We start from the raw sequence: 15,956 nt of genomic DNA on the forward strand, positions 1-15,956 counted from the left end.
AGAACAGTGCCTAGCAATAAAGTCTATTTAAAAAAAAAAAAAAAAAAAGACTAAAAAGACTATTCACATAGTATCAGATCAGCAAAGAAAAGTTTGGTTCATTGTCTAAAAATGTTGCTTCTTGTACAAACTATGCTTTTAAGAATATTCTGAATTTATTCCCAAACACAGTCACAGAAAACATTATATTCTAGTTCATAGGTACACAGAAGCTACATGCAGTTACATAGTAGCTACAATTAATGATATTTAATGCATTAACTCAGGTAATCCATTCAAAGAATTGCACATTACAGTAGCCCAAAACATGATGATAATATTTGAGTCAAAACTACTGTTTCTTACAAGAATTTTGACAGTCTTTGGTCATTTTTGTAGAGACTGCTATTTTGGATACTGATGACACATTTTGGTTTAATTATAATGGTGTTTGGTAACACCATGTGTTGTGAAAAGTTCCTGACATTTCCCATTATGAATCTGCTTTTTAGCTCCTTATAACTTTTCAAACCAAAGCATATCTACTGCAGCCAACATCTTGCATGCCACATAGCAAAAGCAATGATACATACAGTGCAATCTCCAAGACCTTGTCCTGCTGCCTTGAGGCACAAGATCATCCCTTCCTCCTCCTGCCTTGCTCACTAAGCAACAGATTTTCCTACAGACAGCGACTACCTTTACCATGCAATCCTGATTTTGATCCTCCAGCACAGATCTGTTCTTTTGTACTATGACTTTATGTGGAAAGGAAAGTACCATGTGACTGCACACACAACTTTGCATCCAGTTATCCTCCATCTGGACGATGTTAAACTTAGCATTTCTTTACTGATGTGCTTGGCTCTGTAACAGTCATTTACATTTTTATGTATGTGTGTAATAACATACAGGAAAAGGAGGCAACACAGGTGTACCACAACCAGATTGCAGTGCCTTCTTGAATTCAGCTTGCAAGCTGCATTCTTTCAGCACCTATTCCTGCAAAAGTTGCTGTAGCTATATGTGATAACAGTCTGGCAGAAGTGACTCTCTCTCAAACAAGACTTTGGCAGAGCAGGATAGGAAAGAAAAACAGGAGGTCGAGTTGTAACTGTGACTTCCAGGTCTGTTTGTGTCAAAGCAGTATCAAAAAGTGCTTGGAAAGACAAAACACAGTCTTGACACCCTGAATGCTCACATAGGGCTTCTATTATTATAAGCAATGCACTATTTTATGAAAGAAAACAAACCAGCCAACACCCACACAATGACACAGCAGTCCATCTTCGAGCCAAAAACCATTGCTTAGGAAATGCGACATTCAGCCAAGAAAAAGGCTTCTCTCTCGTCATCTTGGTTCCTCTCCACAAATCATACACCGCTGAAGATGGTGAAACTTTTTATCTTCTTCCACCTCAAAAGCACAACAAAGTACCAAAGTTGCTCCTGAACCAGTTGGTTTCATGTCCAGTACCGAGGAGAAAGCAGGACAGCAGGGTAGTGATTAACAACCAAGTTAACTACCAGTGGTTAACTGGACAAGATGATGACAGAGGGGTCACGAGGGCAAGTTCAGAACACCTGCAATACAGCCTCTGGTTCAAACAGACAAGTAAAGATATCTCTCTATGTCCTGGATGGAGTTTCATTTTCCTTTTATTTTTCCCAGATTGACTTTGAAAGGAACACATGCCTTGAGACCCACAGTAGAGTTGTCCCGTTGTGATTTATGCTTTACTCTGCTATAATGCTCCAGTTCTGATAAGAACAGAAGCAGACGTATCGATTCTGCTGGCTGGGTCCGCCCACAGGGACTGAACCTGCACTGGAGTCAGCACCACGAGGCCAGAGACGGCCCCTCATCAGAGCTGAATGGCTCTGAGACATTGCGAGGAGAACAACTGAAACAGATCCACAGTGACCTTCACAAAAATATTCACAAAGTTGGCTGCAAATCTTCTCAAAGCAAATATTTCATAATTATAAAAGCCTTTTTTTTTTTTTTTTTTTTTTTTCCAGCAAGACAGCATTCCTATCAGGACTGAAGTGTAACTGATGAACAACTGATGTCACCAGTTCACAAGCAAACACAGGTGAGGATGCCTAGCTTTTTAGCAGCAAGATAACCGTCTGTCAGCCTACTCAAGACGAAACCATGACAATAATCAGAATATTATTGGAAGAATAATTCTGTTTGAAGCTCGGTAAGTAATGCCCAGGTTATTTATTTTTTTTATGTCAAGTAATTTGATTCTATTTTTATTCATTAAAGAACATTTGGATTAACAGATTGAAAAGGTTCATTCAAGACTTTATATCCATATGACTGTTACAAACCCTCCCCCCCTGCTGCCCATATAAAAAGCCAAATCAAGGAAGAAATTAAATTTAAATAGTCTTGAAAATATTTTAAAATCATCATTAACATATGTGATTTCATCTTATTTTGCTTATGAGTCCAAAGTTGTATCCTGAACGCCATTTCTACAGAAACCGAGTGCCAAATATTACCAAGTTCCAATTTTACTGTCTAGTTAAAAATATCATGACAGCATTCAGGCAAATTTAATTTTAAATTAAACTTAAAACAAAGCCTTTGCATACCACCATAATATTTCAGACAGCAATTGCAAGAAAGGAAAGGCAGAAAACAGACTCTGCATATACTATAGTTCAAAAAATATGCCTCAAGTCAAATGGTATAATTTTTCCTCTTTTTCCATTAAAAGAGTTATTTTAAGTCTTCTGCTGAATATATTTACAAGCATAATGAAACTTCGTCAGTGGTTCTTTTCTGAATTACTATACATGCTTTAACACTGCATACACTAATAGCGTACACATATATACAAATCCACACATAAATGTACGCACTCAGGCACACAATATTCATGCAAAAAGAATTAATGGAAGTTTTTGCCTGTATGCTACCCCCTGTAAATAGGTTAAATGTGAATAGTGCTTATGGCTGGGTTCATTAAGTAAAAATGTTGCTGTTTTCTGCTGTTTTCGTGTTGGTTACCTAAGAATGGATGACATGTCAAACGCTAACTTAACAGACTTAGTTCTTTTCAGTTTACCATCAGGGTCTCTCTCCACTAGGAAAATCAGTGGTCATTTACCACAACCCTCATAGAATAACTTGAGCTGAGACCTCAGTCAGCACCTGAAGATAATAAAACTCTGCAGGCAGCCCTCTACAAGAAAAAAAAAAAAAAAAAAAAAAAAAAAAAAAAAAAAAAAGAGGGAAAGGGTGGGGGTAGGGTGGAAAAAAAAAAAAAAAGAGAGGTTGCTCCAAATATTTTCTGATATGTTGTCATGGGAAAATGGTATCCCAAAAGCCACAGTCCCCTGTGGTTGACAAACATCCCATCTTCCAAGAGAAGAGGCATTATACTTGGAAGAGCAGCTAATATCATTACCAGTAACGCTTCTCACAGCTTCAACTGCTCATCAACTTTTTCTTCTTCATTTCTTTCCCTAAAATTCCTAGCTCTAGAGCATCTGCAGTCAGAGATCTGCTCACATCCAGTCTGAGAGCTACTCTGAACTCCCACACCAAGCATGGAATTTCAGTGTCAGTGAAGGCTGGACCTCAAGTCCCCATTATAGGCTGATGCAGCACTTGATAAACAGATACCATTAAGAAATGAACTTCAAAACCACATTATTTCTCCAAACTAAAACACTAGCAATGGTACAGTCATTATACCCTAACACGTTACAGGACTTCACTCCACCATAGCTGTACCAGCTGCCTCTTCTTTAAGGATCGATGACACTCAACTACTTCAGAGACCATTAATAGTAAGTTACTGCAGTTACAATGTATTATACTTACAAATTCTGACATTATTTATGCCTTTAAAAAAAATTCTGAGCAGGTTCATCAGTTGTTTTGTTTCTCTTTTAGATACAGCACGGTGCTGCATCCATGACTTTCCATGGGGCCTCACCACCTCCCGGCCAACAGGGCTCCCTACCCCTTGGTGTACAAACTATTTTGGTTTCAAAGATCTATTCTCTACAGGGTAAGTCTTCACTAGCAACTTAATGCCTTCAAATTCTTTTCTGTAACTTCGGTGTTAGTTTATCAGAGCAGTCATCAAGCCTAAGCACTTTGAGGCTGATGGGTGTATTTAAGCTAGCCCACTTTGAGCTAATTGCATTCAATTTAACATTCTCCAAGCACTGGCAGTCCTCATTCAAGCCAAGTGTGAAAGTTTTAAAATCAGCTTTCACAGTCTGATTCACAGACAGCAAATGCAAAATGGCACTGGATTAATTTTTTGCCCAACAACATGGTGCAACAAAATAGCCCAAAGGCTATTTTAGTTCATTTGCTTTAAGCATTACAGAAGGCTCACAGCACAGAGAATGCTCCAACAGAGACAAAAGCTCCAAAGGAGTTTTAAAGCTTAATATTGCCCCCATTAATTAAAGTACCATATGTTTGTACACCCTTTCCACCTTGTCACTAGATGTTAAAATGGAAGTCTAGACCATTTAAGACAAACCACACTGATTATTGCTTCAAAGATGAACATATCAACACATTTTTCTCATTTTTATTACAGATCACATTTTTAATATTTAATAAAGTTTGGTATTGGACTGTAAAATGGGCTATATAGAAATCCATATTTTCCTTGGCAAAATACAAGTCTTGACTTTACATGTAATCTGACAATATCTCTTTTGATTGGTCTGCCTTCATTTGCCAAGATACAAGTTAAAAAGGAAGCTAGAATACTGCATTACCTATTGCAAAAATGGTTCTGCAACTCCCACCAAACAATGGCAGAGCAGGATGGAAATTCAGCTTTCTTGGCACTTTTCATTTTCCCAGCAATTACCACTAGGCACATACACTGAGTTTACATGGCCAGCTTTCTGAACATGCAAAATCTCTTCAACAAAACTTTTAAGTCCAGAAATTTCCCTTTGAGAAAGCACAGAGGGTGTGTATGAGCAGCTCCATCAACAAATAGAGAAGTTCAACACATACAAAACCTGATTAAATACTCTACACTCACTCTTCAGAAGAGAAATATTTCTCCAGTTTAAGAGGCAAACTAAAATCTCCTAAGAATTTAGCTCATCTTGTCAAAGTACTTTGCAGAATATTGGTCAAATTCCCATTCTTACAATGTGGTTCATACATACTAGACTGCACAACTGCAGCCTTAAGTATCACAAGAAATAACATACAGTCAGATCAAAGTCAGCTAACTTCAACGGGAGTCTTTCCGTTACCTTCAGAAGTTTTTACACAAGGTCCAAACCTCACAATCACTCTTTAATTATTTCTAATACTTTAATAAATTTAATCTAATAATCTCATAATTGTATCAATAGTGGTAACTCACATCACAGATGGGAAACTATCTTAAGGTATAAAAAGTATTTACAGTTAAATTAAAAAAAAAGTATTTGCATGCATAGATGGATCCCAGCTTCATACTTCAGAGTCCATGTTTGATATAGCCTAGGAAGTGCAGGTCACATCTGGCGAACTATAAAGTCAAAGTCTCATCCATAAATGTCAAAATGTTAGTTGCTGAGGTGGAGATAATTAAGGTACTTCTTGACAGGACTCAGAATACTAGTTTTACAAGTATTTTCTATTTTGTGTTAAGTTTCATACTTGCATTACAGGAATAATAAATATAACATTATTCTGCAAATAAGAAGCCTCTTTCACAGTAGATCTGCAAGCAAAGGACATCAGGAAATCTCTATTTTTGAAATTTTAAAGCAATTCACACTATTCAGTGAAACATTTTTACAGGATAATTTAAGAAATTCTTGCAACTCTTTCTTCAACCCAATTCCAATTCCAATACTATATGAAACTCGAGACAAGTCAATGAGAGACAACACAAACGCATCACTGTCTGTCAGCAGCCAGTTAGAAGCAAGAGGATAACCTTCAATCACAGGATCACTACAAGGCAACACACAAGATCCACAAACTAGCCTAGTTTCAGTGATACTAAAATTTGATGAGTTTGCATTTCAAAATCTGCAGTTGCAATGAGAATCATCCACACATAAGCCCAAGTAACAGGAATGCAGCTTGTGTGCATGTAAGCAAGTCAGACCTGAACTTGCCCAGATGAGGATGTTCGGAGCACAGTGACAGCGCTGGGCAGGCTTGCACTGACCTGAGCTGTCACAGTGGGCACAAGCCATACTCCAGCTGCTTTAGACTGAAGTTAGCTTTGGTCCAGCTCCAAAGGCCAGAAAGGCAGCTCTACATGCTAATATAAAACTAATTTGGGTATGTCTATATTAATTTCATTAACTTTTCTGGTAATCCTTATGTAATAGAAACAATCAAAATTTCATTGATTTAAACATGTCAGAAAATCTGAGTTAACACATACAAAATACAGAACTGAGAAAACAATTTTTTTTAAAAAAAAATAAATAATATTGTTTATAAATAATATATAATATTTAAAAATAATAAATATTAAAGGCTAATGCCTTTAGACCATCAGATTGTGTGTAACTACAGATAATATATATCCTTAAGACAAAAAAGCACAAAGCTTCACATCTGTATATACAACCCAGCCCACTACACACAGCACTTCTTTGGTGCTAAGTACAGCTTAAACGTTCTCTGTATTAACCTCCAAAACTTATAAAGCTTTATCAGCTCAGATGGTAAACAACTACAGGTTATTTGAGAGCTAAACTTGCCAGAAACTGCAAAAGAGATACAATCCAATTGTTATTGAAAGTAATGAATACGCTTTTCTGGTCATTTCATGTCAGGTGCTAACAGACGTCAGAATCACTAAACAACATGTTCACACAAGACATCATACATTTGTGAATATTTATGCTTAAGAAACGTTGAATTCTATCCAAACGTAAATGCCACAGTATAACTGATCAGTCATGATTGTGAAAGTCTTCCAGAGCATTCTCATTTCTAAAACAAACAAAGACTGAAAAATTCAGGTTTTGGTGAATCATCAATGGATTATTGGCAATTTCAGAGCAGGGATAAAGCTTTCAATGGGAATGGAAAACAGCTCCACTATAACCAAGCTGATACAGGATGAGCGTATAATGCTTTGCAAATAGTAAGCGGGAAATGTATAGGCTAACCAGTAACCGGTTATTGTGAAGTACAGAACATAATCTGACACGTTTTACGTACCAGGATTCTGACACTCAATGTAGAGCATATATAAATGACAGAAGCAGCATGGCTGATTTTCTTGTGATCGTTTGAAAGCTCAGCTTGTACCCTGTAACTTTTGGAAACCCATATGTATTTTAATTCTGAGAAACTAATTGATGCTGATCTCTACTGAACGCACAAAAATATCTACATGCTGATGAAAGATACTCCCCCGAAAAATATTGATTCCATTTGAAAAGCAACAAGCACAAAACAAGGCACTCCCCTTCTATGGTTACTGATAAAACACAGAGCTGCAAGAATCTGCAAAAAACAGGTGGTTTGTTTTTTTTTTTTTCCTCCAGCACAGATATTGGCATTAGTTGGAGGTAAAGAACATGCAGTTTCAGCATGATCTTGATCACTCCTTGGGGATCTTAGCAGATAAAATGATTCCTGATATTAAGGACTGAGGTCCAAAGCAAGTTGCTTGCATCTGAAAGCCATTATGAAGCACACTAAAGGCAGCAAGCACCATATACTGTATACTTGCATATACATTGAATCTGTTTTGGTAGTATGTTTTCTTCACCTGCTTATTGTACTAATGTTATATTTGGATCCTTAAGCTCTTCAGATGGGCCTTTTTTTTTTTCTTTTCTCTGTGCACAGTAAGATAGGGACCCAATAGGGACCAGCAGGGGCCTTGATCATGACATGCATCTCTGGAGAAAAAAACTTAATATAAATGGACAACTGCATTCAGATCTATCTGCAGACAGTAACCCCAGCTCAAAATTATTTCTGACCAAAACGGCTTGTAGAATTTTTCTGTTCTACTAGCTATCAAGTGAATTCAAATCGTAACCCATAGATAAAAGACTGCCTTTGAGCTACACAGCCACTGTCCCAAGGGTGCCAGGAAAAATTCTAGGACCACCAAGTGTGTTTCTTTAACAGAGAAGAGGAAGCACTGCTGAAGATGAGGAAGGTAAGATATAAGAAGATGCTTCAGGCCTGGTGTCCTCAGAGTGCTCGCAATTAACTGTTGGCAGACAATTGTTAGGGTTTCCCACGTAACTTCTTACCAACATAAAATATTCCCATGCAAAAGTTTATAGTGCTAATGATAACTGTAACATTGTCTTTTAAATGCATTTAGGCTGTTTTGAAATAACACAACACTGATCTGGGTTGTTGTGGGTTTTTTTTCCCCTTGAACTCCTGTTCTGAAAAAAAAGCACAGCTCATATAATTTCTGAAGCTTTTTTCCCGCCATGTCCAACTTGAAAACTGACTTTTGGCGTCACTAACACAAAGCTAGCTCTCTGTCCAAACACACGTAAAAGGTCATTCCTTTCTTTCTCATGCTTCAGACACAATGCATCCCATTTCCTTCCTAACATATCCTTTCAAAAAGTTTCTTGTATATTTTAACAGAAACGTCTTCTCAGCTGCTAAACGAGAAACTCAACAAATAACAGTGTGGCATGTGTAGGTGACAAGTAAGACTTGCCCTTTCAACAGCAATGAGCTGCTCATGGAAATGCAGCCTCAGCTGTTAAAAAGATATCAAAAGAAACATCGAGCATAATCAGGTCCCACCCAAGCGTGAACCACTACTAGTTTCATTTAATTAGATGCATAAATATATTTTAAAACTAGGCACTGAAATACAAACATCTGAAACATCAGTTCAGTGCATCTACATGCACATTATAGATGTGACTAAAAAAGCAGACAAACTGACATGACCAAAAGTTGCACCAGTTTTCACAATGCAGTTCCTTGAAATAAAGGAGAAGGCTAACTGCTAGGGAGTGACGTTATTTTACCTTTTTGCATTTGGCAGGAATTGATACTACAAGAGAGACATTAGATACAGCAAAGAGGCCCTGCAGAGGGGAAAAGCTGCTACACACTTGCTCAAATAAACAGCAATGTCTCTGAATATATTACTTCTTATATTGACTAGATGGTCTACATATGTGTGTGTGTGTGTACATATATAGAAAACCCTCTATCTACTTAAGACAGCCTTCAGCTGGCAAAAAGCAACTGTTGGTTAAACTAAATGCTACCAAAGAGTCAGCATGCAAATTGTCACTCAGTTTAATGTAGTTTCTAATCTGTAACAGCATGGAACAAACAACTTCAAACAGCTATACTGGGGCAATGGAGCTATGCCATTTTACACTGGCTGCAGGATCTGTCCCAGTGTATAGCTCCTTCCTTCACCCCATTAAATCATGTTTGCCAACAACTACGTCGCACTAATGGGTGCATAAAGCTATTCTGCACCTGTTGATTGGCAAGGCATCTGTGCAAATACAATGAAATGGAACGAAGTGAAGCAAGGAACCAAACCATTAGAAAGAAACCTAAATCAATACAAATAAAACTTAAGCACTTGGCATGTATGACTGACTTCTTGCTAAGTATAAATGGTATCAAGGCATGTTTTCAGCCCATTACTACCTAAAAATGTTTACATAAATCAGTTGATATCTTACAAAAAAATACTCTTTGCATTTAACTGTCCTAAAGCAAAACAAAGTCAATCTGCAAGTGGCAAATGCTCAAGATGTATGAACATGTTGAATTTCAGAAAAGTTTGGGTTTCTTTCAAGGAACTACAGAGCTACTTCTGTTTTCTTACTAGGTTCAGTGCTGTTTTATTTTGATGGCTTGGAGAAAATAACCACTCATGGTAGAAAATCTTCAGCTGTGCTTCATGTTACTCCTATTTCCGAGACAACCAGTACAAAGCAACAGTACAAATCCAAGAAGTAAAATTTCCATGAGATGTTACACTTGCATGAGTAGCTGTTATTGCCAGCTGCAGCAGTCAGAATATCAATTGACTCACTGCACGAATTTTAGAAAGCATATAAAAGCGAAGGCAGCCCTATCATTACCTGCTTGTTCTCATTTCAGAAAGCTGTTTCCTTTTACCTTCTTTAAGTATCTACTAACACTTTTTTTTTATTTCAGTTCATCTTGAAAATTAATCATCATAAATTTAAAAACATTTTCTTGCAAATCTGTCAGGCTTGTAGTGCTATTTCATTTATTACAAGACCACACGACGCATCAGAGCTCTGTATTTGAACATGACATATTTTCACTTTGTTTTGATACCACATTTGAAAATTGTTCCTATCAATCTCTCACTGAAGCCAAAACTTAACTGTCTTGTTCACTGAAACATTAAATGCCAAGTCACACAGATGAATAAAAGCATTTGCAAAATGCAAACATTTGCAAAAGTTTCCTGTCAAAAGGGTCTACAGAAGAGAATCCACAAAAGTGAATCGAGGCCACAGTCAGTACCAAACCCAATTATTCCTAATCATTTTGGTCATCGGATCACACTGAAAGCTAAAAGATTTCATAAACAGGCTGATCTTTAAGTAGAATTTTGGAAGGGTTTACAGTTTTCCTTTCCAGAAAGTATTAAACTTCTATGCATTTGCCAGTCTCAGCTTATGCATTAAGATCCATGAATTCCTGCATTGTTAACTAGCAAGAAGTAAAAAAACCAAACAACCAGGCCATATACTTACATTCCCCATAATCCATCATTTTCTCTCAACAGTGGCAGCAAACAGGCACATCCAATACTGTATTACTTTCTTCTCTCATTCATGATGATGTCACACACAGGTTCTTTGATTCTGAAAAAGAAGCATTTCCCAGGTTCTAAGGATGGAGGTACCCCAACCAATCCATCGTGCTTTGTGTGCTAATGATAGACTCATGCATAAGAGGCACCAGAAGCAGTCAGAGGCAGCAGGCATGAAAAGGAGTGAATCAACTGTCAAGGGTTGTGATCTGAAGGACTGCAAGGCTGTGATTAGAATTTTCAATCAGGACTTCCACAATTCATCACGCTACAAGGGAAGGGGGGGACATATTTCTTCATCAGCCCTTTCTGCTATTGGCATAGCAAGTTCTACAGCATTAAAAGAAGGAAATCTTAACATCTTACACTTATAAGTAGGTACTCTTCAGGGAGCGGAGAGCAAAAGATTTTCTGGAACTGCATAGCTACTTCTTTTTGTCTGCATACTCAAAACTGAAACCAATATTATTTGCAGCACAGCCTTTCAGCTGATGAAAAAGAGAAAACAGCTTTTTCTCTCTCCCCCCTTGTAGGTACACTTAGAGATACCTGAGAAAGAAGTAGCCCTGGAAACCTTTGACTGTTGTCTTCAGGGATATGAAAAGGAATAAAACCCCCAGGAATCCTTCATCAGAATTTGCTAACACACTCTGTGAAGCTTCAGAAAATAAAAAGGCAGAGCTCTTCACAAGGGAAGTATTCTCACAGCCTGTATGAAATCACCTGCAGCACTTGACAGGCAGCATACAGCCACATTTTCAAAGCGTAAAAAGGTCCAGCAAACTGACTCGGTGCATGAGTTCAGATTAATCAAACAGACGGTGTAACTTTATTTTCCTTACGGCATTTGTTTGCCTTGGTACTACCTCTACTGACTCGTCAAAGAAAAAAACAATGGCACAAGTAAACAGCCTCAAACAGGACTTGGAGCTGGGCCGGTTCTGTAGCTCTGCTGCAGCCTCCCTCCCTCCTGAAACCACAAGAAAGTCACAAAAGCTCATCAAATATTTTGCAGCTTCTTTCCTCCCCTTCTGCACCTATGAAATATAGTAACTGTGTCTCTCCAAATACAAATTTTTCCAGAACTCATTCACAAAGGTGATGACTGCCTCAGAGAGCAAGCCTTCAAGAAAATACCAGCCCAGCAACTAGGCACTGGGTACTGGTGCCCTGAATGAAGTGCCACAGGGAACGAGCGGTCTGTCTGTATCAATGTCACTGCAGGGTCTTTGTCTCAAAATCTAGATCTAAGTGACAGCCTAGGCAGATTAGACATTTATTGAAATACATGAATGAAGCATTATTTTAGAAGGAAATTTTCATGTCAAACTATGAATAATGAACAGTAAAAACAGTTCCTATTTGCATAATTAATGTTTCAGTTATTGATATTCTTTCAGAGGGTCACTAGCCTTTTTTCTCTCCAAGTTAATTAATTAATAAAGCAACTCCTTTTATGTAGGTAATTGTAATCACTTTAATACTCAAAGGCATGTAAAATATCTAGCACTTTTTTTTTAATGTTGCAACCCTAGCGACACAACAATCATTTGCATAAATGTAAACACTGAATGGGTCCGTTTAACTTCTGACTAGAAAGAAATCCTTTGAAACCAACAGGAGATAAATACATAAATTATGGACAAATACTGCGATATGGGCAAGCCTACCTTTTGTCCTTACATCACAACAATCATTTTTCCCTTAATGCAAATCTCAACTTTGAGACAATGTACTGCTAATGGTGCAAATGTGTCCTCACATTTAGCTGAAGATTGCTCTGAGGAGATAGAATAATTTAGGAAAAAATGTTTATGGGAAAACAAATACAAACTAGAAAACTGTTAGCAAGCAGAAAGCTCTCAACACTCAACATTTTACAGCTAATACAGGACTTTTTCTTCTTCCATTAAGAAATACACAAACAAACCCCCAAACAGGAGTCCGATCTTACAAAAACCTGTTACAGAAAGACTCACTGCCCATGGCAAATCTCACTCAAATCAGGTGAGATGGTTACTTTGCTCCACAGCCAGAGATCACATGCAGCTGCAGCAGATCAAGCATCATGTAAAATTCAGCCTCAAGAGGTCTGCTGAACGCACTGCTTGAAGAAGACAGGAAAGCTACAAGTTTATAGCAGTTGTGAAAACTTTTTTCCCCTTCCCTTTTTACAGACAGTACTGAGTGACCAGGTTCAGTACAATATTATGAACATCCTGATGCACAAGTTAGTTTAAAAGCTACACAGCCTGTCTGAGCTACTGTCTCACAAGTCAAACACTAAAGTTTCTTGTCTGTAAATCCCAAGTCTTGCTTCATTCATAATCATACACAATGCTACTGCAAAAGCCATTTTAGTGGCCTCTTTCATCATGTCTCTCCTTGATGTGGGAGAAAGAACACCAGGATTACCATTTTAATCACACATAATATTCTTAAACCACTAGTAACTTTATTCCACCCATTTCTGACCCTCTCTATCTACATCACCACACTTTCCTACCAAATAAGCATCTTTGTGGGAGGGGGTGGTGTGGGTATCCAGACTGCCCTCCTAAAGCAGTGCCACACAGTTCTCCAAATCCAATTCTTTGTTGTTAAAATTTCACCTCAAATACATCTTCTATGGCGCAATTTAATGAAAGAGAAAGAAAGGGATGGAAGATACCAGTATCTGGGTATTGACACCACTGACTAGCTGATAGCTGGAGTCCCGTCATTCTGGTATTACTCATCAGAAAATTGCTACTGTCTCTACTATCAAGCGTTCTAAAACATAATTTGAGGTTTTTTTCTGATAAAGTACTTAGCACCACTGGGGGAAACTGAAGGGAAGGAGGGCCCCAGTCAATCTCCACAGTTCTGGGGAATGGGATGGCAATATAGATAATAAATGCTATTATTTGTATTATGTACTCATCTGCACTATATCAGCTGCTAAAACCCTGCAAATACTCCAGGCATCATCAAGAACCATTTCAACCTGTTTTCAGGCTGTAACTCACAAATCTGATCTCCATCCAAGACACTATAACAAAATGTGAAATAACCTAAATATTGAAAGTCATTTCACAGAAAATGGAAATAGATACTGTAGGAAAACCACATTCCAGACTTGCAAAATCTCTCTTTTATGTAATCTTTATCCATAATCTTCTGGAAGACTATCTGATCTCTCTCTCAGCAAGCACAGTATTTTTAACCGCTGCAGACCTTTTTAGGCAGCAGTTGGTTGTGTATTCAACTGGTCGTTCTAGCAAATGGTATTCAAAACATGCAGGGAAAAGGAATGCAGCCACTAAGTAGATTATGAATAAAGCGCTCAGGTATTCTTTTCTGTATTTCTCAGTAATTACTCACAGCCAAGGAGCATAACAGAAATCTGCTTCTTCAGTGTCTCACTTCTAAAGGATCGATGTGGTGCAAACACAGGCACTACAGGACTTAATAGCAAGTTCTAACTGCTTCTTACAAGACAACGGTCTCCTGGACAGCTTTCTCCCAGGCATTAAGGAGGTAGCTAAATAGCTGCTATTAGTGTATATTTGTTTCTTTTCATCAAAATCATACTTAATAAACACAAAGAACCTACAATGGACAGATCCAAGAGAAAATATAAATTAAATTCTAGATTAACAAAGCTCTGTTAAATCAACTTAGCAATTTTATCTCCAGACATCATAACTTGGCTTGCAGTGGCGGGCTAAATAATGCAGTTCAACACATAAAGAATAGATCTATATTCAGACTGAATGGACTGTTAGCTCAGAAAAAAAAAAAAAGACGACAGGAGGGAAATGAAATGTTGAAGTAGCTGTTTCTTGCCCACAGCACACTGTCTCTTCTTCATATTTCAAAACTATCATGGTCATACATCTATCTATCACCATATCGTGCATATTCCCTGTGGAAGAGACAAAACAGGTCTCAAAATCTGTGTCTTAATGGGTGTCATCAAAAGAAATACCAGTTCATCTGGGTGCAGCACACGTAACATGTATAAAATATCCAGAAATCAGTGCCATTAAGAAGTGGGGCTTCTCCTTTGCCATCCAGCCACTACAATAACAAGGACTGTTTTTATCATTTCATACCCCAGATACCTTCATTTCCCCAGAGTGCATTTAGCAGCAGGCCTGGAAATTTCTCCTCTGACCAAGAGGCAAGTCACCTTTTCTCTATCCGCAGTCATGGTTGTAGCCGTGCAGTTTTCCACAAGACAGTGGAAAGTTTCTCTATTGTCAGCACTGAAAGCTTCTCTTAAAACAGTTCTATTTTTTTGTAGGTAGCCACATTTTCATCAGATTTTAGTGCACACATTTTATGAAACTGTTTGAGAACCTCAGGATTTAGGTTAGAAAAAGAGCATGAAATGTAGGCTAGGCTACAGTGGGATTTCTAGGGAATACCCCACTAAAGCAATCTCTTGATAGGTAAGGTATCTTTCTTGCTGTAAAAGTAATGATTGTTGAGCACAGATTTTCAGTGGGCTCTGGAGGTTTAAAGTCTTGGAAAGACCTAATTTCATTCAAAACTATCTGCTTGCTTCCTCTGAATTTTATAGCTGTATGAGTTCAGACAGAATACAGAACTGAGCAAAAGAAGTGATGATACACTATTAACAAAAACTTTGGTTGAATTTTCTGTATCTTGTAAGTAACAGGTAATGCTGTCAAGTTTGCTACAAAATATTTATTGTTTTGACTATCTAAAAAGGATAATTTTTTTGCCAGGTTAAAAATAGTACTTCAAGGTAAGAAAAAAAATATTACTAAATGGACAAAGTTCAGCCAGGGTGGTGGTGGAATGTAAAATTACATGATTTCTATTGTATCAAAGTGGGTAATGAAAACCTTCATGTATCTATTCCCATCTCAGGCATACCTACGAATAATTTTAAAGCATAGATGTAACATGCTGCCAATGCTTTTACTCCCGTTTTTGCTCTAGTTGAGTTATAATTTGTACTTCAAAAAGGATCCATTTTCATAGATATTCATACCACCCGCCCTGCTCCAATTCATTTGTTAGCCAAGTGACATTCCAGTTTAAACATTCTGCAGTACCAACATCCTGAATACAGTTATAAACTTCACAGCTGCATATACTAACTAAAGGGACAACAAAGAATTTCTAACACCCTGCTTTTTAAGTCTTCATATAGCTTCTTTTGCAATGAAAACCCTGTAAGTGAAAGGATTTCAG

General features: G+C 37.6%; 1 protein-coding gene across 4 annotated transcripts in view; it reads right to left on the reverse strand.

Annotated features, from left to right (window-relative positions):
- The window catches only part of DAB1 (DAB adaptor protein 1), a 168,145-nt gene that overhangs the window by 136,006 nt on the left and 16,183 nt on the right, over positions 1-15,956 (reverse strand). For all 4 annotated transcript variants that reach the window (XM_040610665.1, XM_040610664.1, XM_040610668.1 and 1 more), the window contains exon 2: positions 10,690-10,800. The gene's annotated coding sequence lies outside the window, so the exon portion shown is untranslated. The remainder of the gene's footprint in view (positions 1-10,689; positions 10,801-15,956) is intronic.

Source organism: Falco naumanni, chromosome 11, assembly GCF_017639655.2.
Source record: "Falco naumanni isolate bFalNau1 chromosome 11, bFalNau1.pat, whole genome shotgun sequence".
Taxonomy (NCBI): domain Eukaryota; kingdom Metazoa; phylum Chordata; class Aves; order Falconiformes; family Falconidae; genus Falco; species Falco naumanni.